The 14,431-nt window shown below is 47.6% G+C and overlaps 1 protein-coding gene and 1 long non-coding RNA gene across 3 annotated transcripts in view; one reads left to right on the plus strand and one right to left on the minus strand.

The window, feature by feature from the left end:
- The window catches only part of PAX7 (paired box 7), a 193,887-nt gene that overhangs the window by 40,566 nt on the left and 138,890 nt on the right, over positions 1-14,431 (plus strand). The window lies entirely within an intron of this gene.
- The window catches only part of LOC134965767 (uncharacterized), a 168,719-nt gene continuing 160,224 nt past the window's right edge, over positions 5,937-14,431 (minus strand). Inside the window, exon 5 of the long non-coding RNA XR_010188512.1 lies at positions 5,937-6,350. This is a non-coding gene — a long non-coding RNA (uncharacterized LOC134965767). The remainder of the gene's footprint in view (positions 6,351-14,431) is intronic.

A 14,431-nucleotide genomic window follows, 5' to 3' on the forward strand; every position in this document is an offset into this window, starting at 1 on the left:
ATCTCTAAATTAAACATTCTAGGAGGAATTCAATTGTTTGAAAAGTCAGTTGGGTGTCTGTCTATTAGATAGGAAAAAATAAGAATTTACTCACCTGTAATTCTATTTCTCGTAGTCCGTAGTGGATGCTGGGAACTCCGTAAGGAACATGGGGAATAGATGGCTCCGCAGGAGACTGGGCACATCTAAAGAAAGATTTAGGATTATCTGGTGTGCACTGGCTCCTCCCCCTATGACCCTCCTCCAAGCCTCAGTTAGGACACTGTGCCCGGAAGAGCTGACACAATGAGGAAGGATTTTGAATCCCGGGTAAGACTCATACCAGCCACACCAATCACACGTATAACTCGTGATAGGAACCCCGGTTAACAGTATGATAACAAAAGGAGCCTCTGAACAGATGGCTCGCAATAATAACCCGATTTGTGTAACAATAACTATTTACAAGTATTGCAGACAATCCGCACTTGGGATGGGCGCCCAGCATCCACTACGGACTACGACAAATAGAATTACCGGTGAGTAAATTCTTATTTTCTCTGACGTCCTAGTGGATGCTGGGAACTCCGTAAGGACCATGGGGATTATACCAAAGCTCCCAAACGGGCGGGAGAGTGCGGACGACTCTGCAACACCGAATGAGAGAACTCCAGGTCCTCCTCAGCCAGGGTATCAAATTTGTAGAATTTTGCAAACGTGTTTGCCCCTGACCAAGTAGCAGCTCGGCAAAGTTGTAAAGCCGAAACCCCTCGGGCAGCCGCCCAAGATGAGCCCACCTTCCTTGTGGAATGGGCTTTTACAGATTTAGGCTGCGGTAGTCCCACCGCAGAATGCGCCAGCTGAATAGTGCTACAAATCCAGCGCGCAATAGACTGCTTAGAAGCAGGAGCACCCAGCTTGGTGGGTGCATACAGGATAAACAGCGAGTCAGTTTTCCTGACTCCAGCCGTCCTGGAAACATAAATTTTCAGGGCCCTGACTACGTCCAGCAACTTGGAATCCTCCAAGTCCCTAGTAGCCGCAGGCACCACAATAGGTTGGTTCAAGTGAAAAGCTGAGACCACCTTTGGGAGAAACTGAGGACGAGTCCTCAATTCTGCCCTATCCATATGGAAAATCAGATAAGGGCTTTTACAAGACAAAGCCGCCAATTCTGAAACCCGCCTGGCCGACGCCAGGGCCAACAGCATGACCACTTTCCACGTGAGATATTTTAAATCCACAGTCTTAAGTGGTTCGAACCAATGTGATTTTAGGAATGCCAAAACCACATTGAGATCCCAAGGTGCCACTGGGGGCACAAAAGGAGGCTGAATATGCAGAACTCCTTTGACAAAAGTCTGAACTTCAGGCAGTGAAGCCAGTTCTTTCTGGAAGAAAATCGACAGAGCCGAAATCTGGACCTTTATGGACCCCAATTTGAGGCCCAACGACACCCCTGCTTGCAGGAAGTGCAGGAATCGACCCAGTTGAAATTCCTTCGTCGGGGCCTTCATGGCCTCACACCAAGCAACATATTTTCGCCAAATGCGGTGATAATGTCTTGCGGTGACATCCTTCCTGGCTTTGATCAGGGTAGGGATGACTTCCTCCGGAATACCCTTTTCCTTCAGGATTCGGTGTTCAACCGCCATGCCGTCAAACGCAGCCGCGGTAAGTCTTGGAACAGACAGGGTCCCTGCTGCAGCAGGTCTTGTCTGAGCGGCAGAGGCCAAGGGTCCTCTGCAAGCATCTCTTGAAGTTCCGGGTACCAAGCTCTTCTTGGCCAATCCGGAACCACGAGTATGGTTTTCACTCCTTGCCTTCTTATTATTCTCAGTACCTTTGGTATGAGAGGTAGAGGAGGAAACACATAAACCGACTGGTACACCCATGGTGTCACTAGAGCGTCCACAGCTATCGCCTGAGGGTCTCTTGACCGGGCGCAATATCTTTTCAACTTCTTGTTGAGGCGGGACGCCATCATGTCTACCTGTGGTTTTTCCCACCGGTTGACCAGCATTTGGAAGACTTCTGGATGAAGTCCCCATTCTCCCGGGTGGAGGTCGTGCCTGCTGAGGAAGTCTGCTTCCCAGTTGTCCACTCCCGGAATGAACACTGCTGTCAGTGCTAACACATGATTCTCTGCCCATCTGAGAATCCTTGTGGCTTCTGCCATAGCCATCCTGCTTCTCGTGCCGCCCTGTCTGTTTACATGGGCGACCGCCGTGATGTTGTCTGACTGGATCAGTACCGGCTGGTTTTGAAGCAGGGGTCTTGCCTGGCTTAGGGCATTGTAAATGGCCCTTAGCTCCAGGATATTTATGTGAAGAGAAATCTCCTGATTTGACCACAGTCCTTGGAAATTTCTTCCCTTTGTGACTGCCCCCCAGCCCCGAAGGCTGGCATCCGTGGTCACCAGGACCCAGTCCTGTATTCCGAATCTGCGGCCCTCTAGTAGATGAGCCCTCTGCAGCCACCACAGCAGCGACACCCTGGTTCTGGACGATAGGGTTATCCGCTGTTGCATCTGGAGATGGGACCCGGACCATTTGTCCAACAGGTCCCACTGGAACGTCCTTGCGTGGAACCTTCCGAATGGAATTGCTTCGTATGAAGCTACCATTTTTCCCAGGACTCGTGTGCATTGATGTACCGACACTTTTCCTGGTTTTAGGATGTCTCTGACCAGAGATGACAATTCCTCGGCTTTTTCGAGTGGAAGAAACACTCTTTTCTGGTCTGTGTCCAGAATCATTCCCAGGAACAGAAGACGTGTCGTCGGGACCAGCTGTGACTTTGGAATATTGAGAATCCAGCCGTGCTGTTGTAGCATTTCCCGAGAAAGTGCCACCCCCACTATCAACTGTTCTTTGGACCTCGCCTTTATCAGGAGATCGTCCAAGTACGGGATAATTAAAACTCCCTTCTTGCGAAGGAGTATCATCATTTCGGCCATTACCTTGGTAAAGACCCTCGGTGCCGTGGATAACCCAAACGGCAGCGTCTGGAACTGATAATGACAGTCTTGTACCACAAATCTGAGATACTCCTGGTGCGGAGGGTAAATGGGGACATGCAGGTACGCATCCTTGATGTCCAGGGAGACCATGTAATCCCCCTCCTCCAGGCTCGCAATAACCGCCCTGAGCGATTCCATCTTGAACTTGAACCTTTTGATATAAGTGTTCAAGTCTTTTAAATTTAAGATGGGTCTCACCGAACCGTCCGGTTTCGGTACCACAAACATTGTGGAGTAGTAACCCTTTCCTTGCTGAAGGAGGGGTACCTTGACAATCACTTTCTGTGAATATAGTTTTTGAATAGCCACCAACACTGCCTCCCTGGCAGAGGGAGTTGCCGGCAATGCAGATTTTAGGAAACGGCGGGGGGGAGACGTCTCGAATTCCAGCCTGTACCCCTGAGATACTACTTGAAGGACCCAGGGATCCACTTGTGAGAGAGCCCACTGTGTGCTGAAAAACCTGAGACGTGCCCCCACCGTTCCCGGTTCCGCCTGAGCAGCCCCAGCGTCATGCTGTGGACTTAGCGGACGCAGGGGAGGACTTCTGCTCCTGGGAACTAGCTGTGTGCTGCAGCTTTTTCCCCCTTCCTTTGCCCCTCGGCAGAAAGGATGAGCCTCTAGCCCTCTTATTTTTCTGGGGCCGAAAGGACTGTACCTGATAATACGGTGCTTTCTTTTGCTGTGGGGTAGCCTGTGGCAAAAAAGTCGATTTCCCAGCAGTAGCTGTGGAAACGAGGTCTGAAAGACCTTCCCCAAAAAGTTCCACCCCTTTATAGGGTAAAACTTCCATGTGCCGCTTGGAGTCGGCATCACCTGACCATTGCCTAGTCCATAACCCCCGTCTGGCGGCAATGGACATATCGCTTATTTTTGATGCCAGCCGGCAGATATCCCTCTGTGCATCACGCATGTATAAGACCGCGTCTTTTATATTGTCAATCGTTAGCAAAATATTGTCCCTATCCATGGTATCAATGTTTTCCGACAGGGAGTCTGACCACGCAGCTGCAGCACTGCACATCCAAGCTGATGCAATAGCGGGTCTCAATATAAAGCCAGTGTGTGTGTATATAGCTTTTAGGGTACTTTCCTGCTTTCTATCAGCAGGTTCTTTTAGGGCGGCCGTATCCGGAGACGGTAGTGCCACCTTCTTTGATAAGCGTGTCAGCGCTTTATCTACCCTAGGGGGTGTTTCCCAGCGTGACCTATCCTCTGGCGGGAAAGGGTACGCAGCCATTAACCGTTTAGAAATGATCAATTTCTTATCTGGGGAAGTCCACGCTTCCTCACACACCTCATTTAATTCGTCAGATGCAGGAAAAACTACTGGTAGTTTTTTCTCACCAAACATAATACCCTTTTTTGTGGTACCAGGGGTATCATCAGAAATGTGTAAAACATTTTTCATTGCCTCAATCATGTAACGGGTGGATCTATTGGAGGGTACACTCGTCTCATCATCGTCGACACTGGAGTCGGTATCCGTGTCGACATCTGTATCTGTCATCTGAGGTAGCGGGCGTTTTGATGACATTTGAGACGCTTGGACAGGCACAAGCTGAGTAGCCGGCTGTCCTATGTCGTCAAACCTTTTATGTAAGGAGCTGACACCGTAATTCCTTCCATAAGTCCATCCACACTGGTGTCGACCCCGCAGGGGGTGACATCACATTCACAGGCATTTGCTCCGCCTCCACATCATTATCCTCATCATACATGTCGACACAGCAGTACCGACACCCAGCAGACACACAGGGAATGCTCTTACAGAGGACAGGACCCCACAAAGCCCTTTGGGGAGACAGAGTGAGAGTATGCCAGCACACACCAGGGCGCTATATAACACAGGGATATCACCTATACAGAGTGTTTTCCCTTATAGCTGCCTATATAATATATATACTGCGCCTAAATTGTGCCCCCCCTCTTTTTTACCATTTCTGTAGTGCAGGACTGCAGGGGAGAGCCAGGGAGCTTCCTTCCAGCGGAGCTGTGAGGGAAAATGGCGCCAGTGTGCTGAGGGAGATGGCTCCGCCCCTTTTTCGGCTGGCTTTCTCCCGCTATTTTATCGTTTCTGGCAGGGGTTAATATACACCTATATAGCCCCTGAGGCTATATATGATGTTAATTTTGCCAGCCAAGGTGTTAATATTGCTGCTCAGGGCGCCCCCCCCCCCCCCCCCAGCGCCCTGCACCCATCAGTGACCGCAGTGTGTGGTGTGCATGAGGAGCAATGGCGCACAGCTGCAGTGCTGTACGCTACCTTGGAGAAGACAGAAGTCTTCAGCCGCCGATTTTCCGGACCACCTTCTTGCTTCTGGCTCTGTAAGGGGGACGGCGGCGCGGCTCCGGGAACGGACGACTAGGTCGGGTCCTGTGTGCGATCCCTCTGGAGCTAATGGTGTCCAGTAGCCTAAGAAGCCCAAGCTACCACCACTTAGGTAGGTTCGCTTCTTCTCCCCTTAGTCCCTCGATGCAGTGAGCCTGTTGCCAGCAGGTCTCACTGAAAATAAAAAACCTAACATATACTTTCTTTCTAGGAGCTCAGGAGAGCCCCTAGTGTGCATCCAGCTCAGCCGGGCACAGAAATCTAACTGAGGCTTGGAGGAGGGTCATAGGGGGAGGAGCCAGTGCACACCAGATAGTCCTAAATCTTTCTTTAGATGTGCCCAGTCTCCTGCGGAGCCATCTATTCCCCATGGTCCTTACGGAGTTCCCAGCATCCACTAGGACGTCAGAGAAAACAGACACCCAACTGATTTAAATGTTTAGGGGTAGATCCAGTTAAGCTCTAGGTTCTGTTGGAATCATGTGCAAATTAGCAGGTTACAACGTCAAGAAAACCTCACTTACCGTGTGCGGCAAACCACAACCGCTACCGAATAATCCATATGCGGTTCTGCCACTAATTTAATCTCCCCCTTAAGTGATGTGTTAAGAAATCTATCATTTTATTTTCTGAGTAGAAATACAGATTGTTGTGTTGTATAATTATGCTTTGGTTACTTTGTGTTTTCTTTGCTGCCGTATGTGACTAGTTATAACAGAAACAGGTAGAATACAATCACTAAACAAAAAGCAAATTCAAGCAATTTAAAAAAAAAAATGCATTGCAATGCTAAGTGCAAAACTGAAATAAAAAATGTAGGGTTTTTCTTTTACTATAATTCAACACAAGTCCGGTCACAGCGGGGATTTGTATCATTTGAAATAAAATCCAACTTACAGATCTCTTCTATCGGTTGTTGTGTGACATAACAGGACAAAACGTTGCCAGAATTACTCTGATGCAAGTGTTGCCCATATGGGATCCCACCCTGGCTGATTACAGGTCCAACACACCGATCTAGGGAAAATAACACATATATATATATATAACTATTATGTAGTCGCCTCATTTCTCGATAAGCCATAGATGTTGGTCTGCTTGTGAGGTGGACCTATTCTCCAGGATACGCTCTTAAAGCTCCATAGGATGGGTCACAACTAGGGAGGCAGTAGGAATTTGGGGCTTCTGTAGCCATTGGGTATCTCAGGATATTTGCACTTTTTGGTGAAAAGGTTTAGGTGGCACCTGTGTTGCATTACTTTTATTTTCTAGCAATGCGTGGTTTGTATCGCATGCAAATATCTTGTGACAGAATATTGCAACTTTTTTTAGCCCCACCTTATGTTGATTAAGCCCAAGTTATTTGGCGATTTAACGAAAAAGTAATTAAAACACAGAGAAACAGAAATGTTTCAGGAGCAGCGCAGGGTTATACTCCGCAAATGTCCTGTTATAACAAAAGTAATGCGATGGTAACTGTGATATATTCACTGTTCAACTGCAATGAGCAGATTTATTTTACTTACTAGTAGTTTTACTCAGCCAAGTGATAAACCCAAAACTCCAGTATGTGCTCAGTGAAATCATAGGTGGAGGACGGTCTGATTAATTGAGGTGGAAAAGTTACGGAGTTCTTTAAAATAATATACAGAGACGGATTAAAGGAGAGTGTAAGCTTGCAAACAGGGCCCTCCTACCTCTATGACTGTTTGTTTTTACCCAGTTTTGTCTTATAATTGTGTCTAGTTGTAAAGCGCAACGGAATTTGCTGCGCTATATAAGAAACGGTTAATAAATAAATATCCCAATTAATCCCCCTGACGCGTATAAGTGTTTCTCGTGGATGCCATGTCAGCTACATTAATATGTCTTGTTGATGGAGGAATCGCTGTGCTCCTCTGTAATACTCAGGGGCCACAGTGATGTGACACAGTGTGGCAGTAGCTCTCTGATGCAGCCGTTTACACAGAGCCTGCAGCGCAATGTAAGTGGGTTATGGGAGAATTACAATTAGGGAGGGAATCAGTGCTACCAGCGCAGATCATAGGGAGGGGACTACACGAGTAATATGGCTTCTGCTGTCTCACAGCACCCAAATGTCTCTGCGCTCCTTTATCACGAAGCTCCTCTTCATATTTACAGATTATTACATTTACTTCTACAGAGATCTGCAGATAATCACCTCCTTTCACCTGCTTATTAACAAATTTGTTCTGCAGAGCATCTCACACTTGCCAAAAGTAGCCCCACAACTGTATTTGTGACCTCTCAGACCCTGAATATCTCTAGGACTCTGTTGCTGCAAGTCATTTCTTCCAGGAAGTCCATTCCCCGAGGTGCACTGAGTTTTGAGGCTCAGCGGCCGCACATTTGAAATATTAGCATCATATCCACAATGAACTGTTTAAAGAACTCAAATCGTATTAAAGCATTGTAACACAGTAGTTAGCACTGCTGCCTGCCAGCCCTGGGTTTATGAGTTTGATTCCCGACTAAGGTCATACCTATGTATAGAGTTTGTATGTTCTCCCATGAGTAGAGTTTATGTTCTCCCAAACATACAAACATTTATGTTTGTATGTTACGTGGCTTCCCACCTTAGCATGTATGGTAATTAGATTGTAAGCCCTACTGTGGCAGGGACCATAGGCAAACACAGGAGGGAGGGGGGGGGGGGGAGATTCCGGTTGCTCGGAAACCCCCCTTCTCTTGACAACTGGCTCACATTATGACAATAGCAATGGTATATAATATGATTAGTAGAGCTGCAGCCACATCATGAATTTTAAGGGACAGAGCAGAGCTGCTGCACATGCCCAGTGGTAGCAGCTTCTTCTACCAAGTTTGCTGTGTGGATCTAAGTCCTCAATCAGTGCACTGCACCAGAGCGTAGATACCAGGAAGAAGAGACAGGAGCCTTACCATGAGGTGGGAGAATGTGCGTTTAGAAAGTGCAGTACTGGTTCTATTACGTTTTATTTATTTACAATGGTATGTTTAACCTTTTAATACCCACTTTGTTTGATACAGCCTATCTATAGTGTTAAATATTAATACTTCCAGTGTAAAAAAAGACCAATTTTTACATTAATGTCGAGTGCCGTTATTAGGTTCTTCTACCGCTCCTCAGAATCCCGCACTTGCTCCAACGTTCCGCAGAGTGTGAGATTGTGGACTGGCATTTGGAAACCCCCCCCTCTAGAAATCCTGCGTTTGCCACTGGCAGGGACTGATGTAACGGGTTACGCATTCCCTGTACAGCGCTGCATAATATGACTGGCACTATATAAATAAACAATAACAGTAATTGGGTCATCAATGTTCCGAAGCATTTCAGAAATGTGACAACAGACACTTTCCGTGATATCATTAGCATTGCATAACATCCGGTGTAACCTCGTTAAGCCAAGCGGTAACATAGCAATAGTTCAGCCTTTAATTACTGACTTTGCTGTAATGCCCCCGCAGCACGGGCCCCGCCGCTAATGCAGGCTGATTGGCCCCTGGGAGCAGGGACATGAACAGCCGCTTCGTAAAGGAGACTCTACAGTGCTCTGGGGCCTGCAGAGAATCCCAGAGCCCTCCAGCCCCGTTGGGGGGGGAACACAACCTGCTTCGCTGCCCCCACTTCTGACCGCGTGAAGTGCTGCTCGCGCCGGCCCTGAAGGGGTTAATTAGCCCCGTAACCTGGAGAGACCCTGCCACCCTATAAATAGATTCCCTCCATTCAAACATGTCAATTAAATAATCTGCGGGATGACACATTTTTCCAAGGTGCTGCTACAGCTTAAGAGAACCAGGCGTCGAGAATAATGCTTTCTAGAGACCGGCGGCAGCCAAATCTCTAAGTGCACAATTCCTCTTGTTCACACTGCTTGTGGAATTGCTTTTTGTAAGGCTGATCTGAGCAGGCTTCCCCTGGCCAGGGAATTAATTAAATTAACTGAATCTCCCAATACTTGTAAGACTGCAATAATATCCTTTCCCTTCAAATAGAGGCTGGCTGGTTAGATGATCACTGCCAGGATCTTCCCTGCCCTCTCCTGCTGGGTCTCACCCAGTGCAAAGAATGCCACTTACAATATGGCTGAATTGCTCCTTTGAAATCGAATGCGTCCCAAAGCATTATAACCTGTATCTGATTTTTCCCCCCCCATTTCCATTCTTTTTGGATGACTGTTCAAACCAGATTAGAGTGACGGGGGCGACAACACTCCGCCCCGAGATTAAATCGGCAGAGAAAACAGCTCTGGCTGGATAGATGTCGTTGCTCAGGCTGTTACCCTGACTCTGGGGTTTGATTTCTGAGAAGGAATGTGACAGGGGGTTCTGTATCTCTGCGTTGGGTTCTACCTTATAGACCGCATTGCTTGAAATAAGACAACTGCAAAAATGATTCATCCAGGATGCATATGAAAGCGTTTCTGCCTGGGTTATGGGAAAGACACCATTAAAATTCCGTGATAGGGATCCAACCGTTGCAGAGAAAGGGATAAGTGGATAATATGATCGTCTTATTCTCATCGTCACCCGCACAGCCCAAGACGCTCGTCTCTGCCGCTTCCTGAACCCTAAGAATACATTTGTAATAATTATCATTAACCTACGAAGCCATCCATGGGTCAGGCCACAATCTACATCTGCAAGTTCATGCCTAAGTACGACTCCGTCCGCTTGCGACACTCATCCCAATCCTTTATATATATATACGAAACGTAAAAGCACAGGAGACATAGGGGGTCATTCCCAGTTGATCGCTAGCTGCATTCGTTCGCTGTGCAGCAATGCGGCAAAAAAAGGCACTTCTGCGCATGTGTATGCAGCGCAATGCGCACTCGCGTCGTACTATTACAAAGACCGATGTAGTTTAACACAAGGTCCAGCGAAGCTTTTCAGTCGCACTGCTGGCCGCAGAGTGATTGACATGAAGTGGGCGGTTCTGGGTGTCAACTGACCGTTTTCAGGGAGTGTTTGGAAAAACGCAGGCGTGCCAGAAAAGACGCTGGCGTGGCTGGGCGAACACAGGGCGTGTTCGTGACGTCAAAACAGGAACTGAACAGTCTGAAGTGATCGCAAGCGCTGAGTAGGTCTGGAGCTACTCTAACACTGCACAAAAAAAGTTTGACGCCGCTCTGCGATCCTTTCATTCGCACTTCTGCTAAGCTAAAATACACTCCCAGTGGGAGGCGGCATAGCGGTTGCACGGCTGCTAAAAACTGCTAGCGAGTGATGAACTCGGAATGACCACCAAAATCATATGTGGTAATGTTGTATGGTAGTAAGTAATAGGTCAATCATGTGGGAAAGGCTTTTCCAGAAATATGGCTTTGCTCGCAGAGCAACCACTATATACAGTAATTAAAAAAAGAACTGTCCTGATAAGAAGAGTGCAATCTAAGGGGTGGAGCTGGAATTGGCCGTTCTGCTGTATGTGTGCCCGCACTAACTGCTAGGCATTCATTTGTGACAGAAGTGGGTGGGGCTTGCATGCTGAATACATACAGAATAGGCAGTCGGATGGCCGCAATTACTATGGCGGCTGTCACGGAAGTGAGCGATGGTAAAAAAGCTTTGTGTGACATACTAGCCTGCTGTTATTTCTTTATGATGATAATAGTGTAATTTGCACCATTTCTGTGTAAGCTTCCATTCTTTATAATGACATTAACAGGTCTCTCCGGGCACTGACAATTATTATTATAATCATAATTTACTTACACAGCGCCAGCATATTCTGTTGCGCTAAACAATTGCGAACAAAACAGTGATAGAACAGTAATAAAACAAAAGTGGGTAATAACAGAGAGGTGAAAGGACCCTGCTCGCACGCTTACATGAACAATATCGCAATGTATGTGGCTAGAAACAGTCTACTCATTAAAAAGTCTTCCAGACATCACTAAGGAGGGGATTTATCAAAGCGTGAAGAGAGATAAAATGGTAAGATCTTAAGTACCAACCAATCAGCTTCTGTCATTTTTCAAAGACAGCCTGTATAATGTAAGGTAGAAGCTGATTGGCTAGTACTTTAACTATGACAATTTTATCTCTCGGAGCCATCAGGCTTCCCCCCGCTTGCCTGCACCTCATGTCATCTGTTTGTCGCCCCTTCCCACTAGATTGTTAGCTCTTCAGAGCAGGGCCCTCTTTCCTCTTGTTGTCTTCTCGACACATATCACTCGGAGCTCTCCCCTACTCAGCGACCATCTTTACCCGCTTTTTCTCCTACTGGTAAAGGCTCCTCTCTATCTATGGCCGCCAGCTCCTAGTAGTACAATGATCACTCCCTCACTACTTACATCTAAGCTGTATTATGTATGAGAACGTGTGGTGCGCCTTGTTACCTGTACTCTATTTCTGTTATTTATTTACTGTAATACTAAGTTTTCACTCACTGTAACGTCCTTTGTACGGCGCTGCAAAACACTTGTGGCGCCCTATATATAAAATGTAATAATAATAATAATAATAATAATACATTCCCGCCTAAATAAGCCAGACAAATCTACAAGTCTCTATGGCTGGGACTAGCTCAAATCATTTTTCTTTTGACACTGATCACAGGACGCTACACTGATAGAAAACATGTGCATTGTAGTGTCTCTATGTCCCTTTAAACCCTGCATGGGAAAGTGAAGATCTGACCTTTACCCCCGGTTTCCTCATGCCTGGCGCAGGAAGGGAAGTGTTCCGCGCATGTTACAATACCTGACTCACCGCTTATTGTCACCACCTGGACTAGGGGAGATTACAGGATACTTGTTCACAACGCCATAATTATCGTACAGATCAGAGGAGGGGACGGCGAAGGGTTACCAGGCAGAGGGACTTAACCTGACAGCAATTGCTGGGGAGGAAAGTGGTTTGAAGTGAAGAAGGGGAAGTGACATTTGAATGCTCTAATTAGGTGTAGATAAGAATAGAGAAGGGTAACTGGATTGTTTAGGGATTAACACCTTACTAAATAGGCAGGCCAGTAGCACTGCTGATAAGTACTTGTGGCTGGCCTGGAATGGCTTCACATAACAGAGCTGGGAGTGGTAACAGTGAGGAATCTGTCAGCAATTCCCCAGCCAGCCGCTCTCTAGACACCGCTGCCGCGGCGCGACACTGTTACTGTACTAAGGTCACCGCTGGTAAACCGTGCCACGTTCTCAGCTGAGAAGCGCCATAAAGTATTTGGCCAATACGTGACTTGAGCTGTTGCGTGGCGGAAAGACGTCAGTGACCCACCGCTGTAGCTCCATCCGAAAGAATCTCTGTCGTTGTCCGGCAGGATGTGATACTGGACTGTGGGGTCGTCAAACTAGCCTTAAGGTGTGTACACACGGTGAGATTTTACTATATAGTCAAAATCGCAAGGAAAGTTAGTGCAAATCGCAAGGGGTTAGCCGCCTTGCAATACCGATGCGATCCCGATGCGCGGGGTCAGTATAGCAAGGTTAGATAGACTGTGCAGGCAAGTCAATTTTGACTATCTAGTACAAAGTATAGTCAAAATTGGCACTTAGTCAAAATCGCACATAGAGGGTCATTCCGAGTTAATCGCTCGCTAGATACTTTTTGCAGCGCTGCGATCAGATAGCCGTTGCCTATAGGGGAGTGTATTTTCGCTTTGTGATCGCATGTGCAGCCGAGCGGTACAAAAAAGTTTTGTGCAGTTTCTGAGGTGCCCAGAACTTACTCAGCCGCAGTGATCACTTCAGCCTGTCCGTGTCCGGAATTGACGTCAGACACCCGCCCTGCAAACGCCTGGACACGCCTGCGTTTTTCCAACCACTCCCATAAAAAACGGTCAGTTGACACCCACAAACGCCCTCTTCCTGTCAATCTCCTTGCGAACGCCCGTGCAAATGGATTCTTTATGAAATCCATCGCTCAGCAACGATCTGCTTTGTACCCGTACGACGCGCATGCGCAGTTTTGACCTGATCGCACTGCAGCGGAAACACCTAGCGTGCGATCAGGTTGGAATGACCTCCCATAGCCCATATCGCAAGTGCACACAGCCAATATCGCATAGTCCATATCGTACATAGACAAAATCTCACCGTGTGTATGCACCAGTAGCGGATCTTGCCATGGGCAAGCAGGACTTTTGCCCGGGGCATCGCCTTCCAGAGGGCGCCGCGCCATGGCAAGATCCGCTACTGCTGTGCACCCCGCTGTGAAGGGAACTAGATGCTACGCGTCTAGTTTCCATTCGTGGAGAGGACCTTTGCTGTGCGGTGCGCGATGACGTCATCGCGCACCGCACAGCATTGTGGGACTGACACAGACGTTAGGGGTCATAATTGACCTCTAGTGTCTCTCTATGCCAGATCGGAGGAGAGGAGCGGCGCCGGCGGAGGTCTGCAGCGGTCGGGGATCAGGAGCGGGGATAGTAAGTATTATTTATTTATTTTTTCTCTTTCAGTGGCACTACTCTACTGTACAGGGGGCGTAACTGACCATGCCCCCTGTATGAAGCCACGCCCCTATTTTCCGCCCGACGCGCCAAAAGGGCTGGAACCGGCCCTTGTATGCACCTTTAGACGCTAGCGTACAATCTGCCACATAAGTTGTATGGCAGAGGACTGGGGGAGCCCCAGTGTCCTGAGGTGACGGTTGCTTTTGGGAACACATTATTGGACAGACACTAGTATCTTCTCCCCCATTTCTATGTGGCCTGGAAAAGACAGGATCACAGCGGAAATGACTGTGAAAATATGCACAAGTGATAAATATTCCTTCACTATTAGTCACACGCTGATTCCATGGAAACAGTTGGAACCAGTTGGTACATGGCCGCCAAGTGCTGCAGATTTACAGCCATTGGCAAAGATATAGCTGCAATGCAATGACATACGGCCTGTATGTATGGTATACAGCCAAGATCAAGTTATTATTTAATAAGAACTAATATATCTCATACTATAGTTACATCCAGACCTATGGTCGTGTGTTATCCATAGCAACCAATCATGTCACCGTCGATAGAACATGGGGGGTAATTCAGACCCGATCGCTAGGCTGCGTTTTTACACAGCGGGCGATCAGGTCTGAACTGCGCATGCGTATGCACCGCAATGCACAGGCGCGATGGTCCGCAGCGTCGG

Source organism: Pseudophryne corroboree, chromosome 10, assembly GCF_028390025.1.
Source record: "Pseudophryne corroboree isolate aPseCor3 chromosome 10, aPseCor3.hap2, whole genome shotgun sequence".
Taxonomy (NCBI): Eukaryota; Metazoa; Chordata; class Amphibia; order Anura; family Myobatrachidae; genus Pseudophryne; species Pseudophryne corroboree.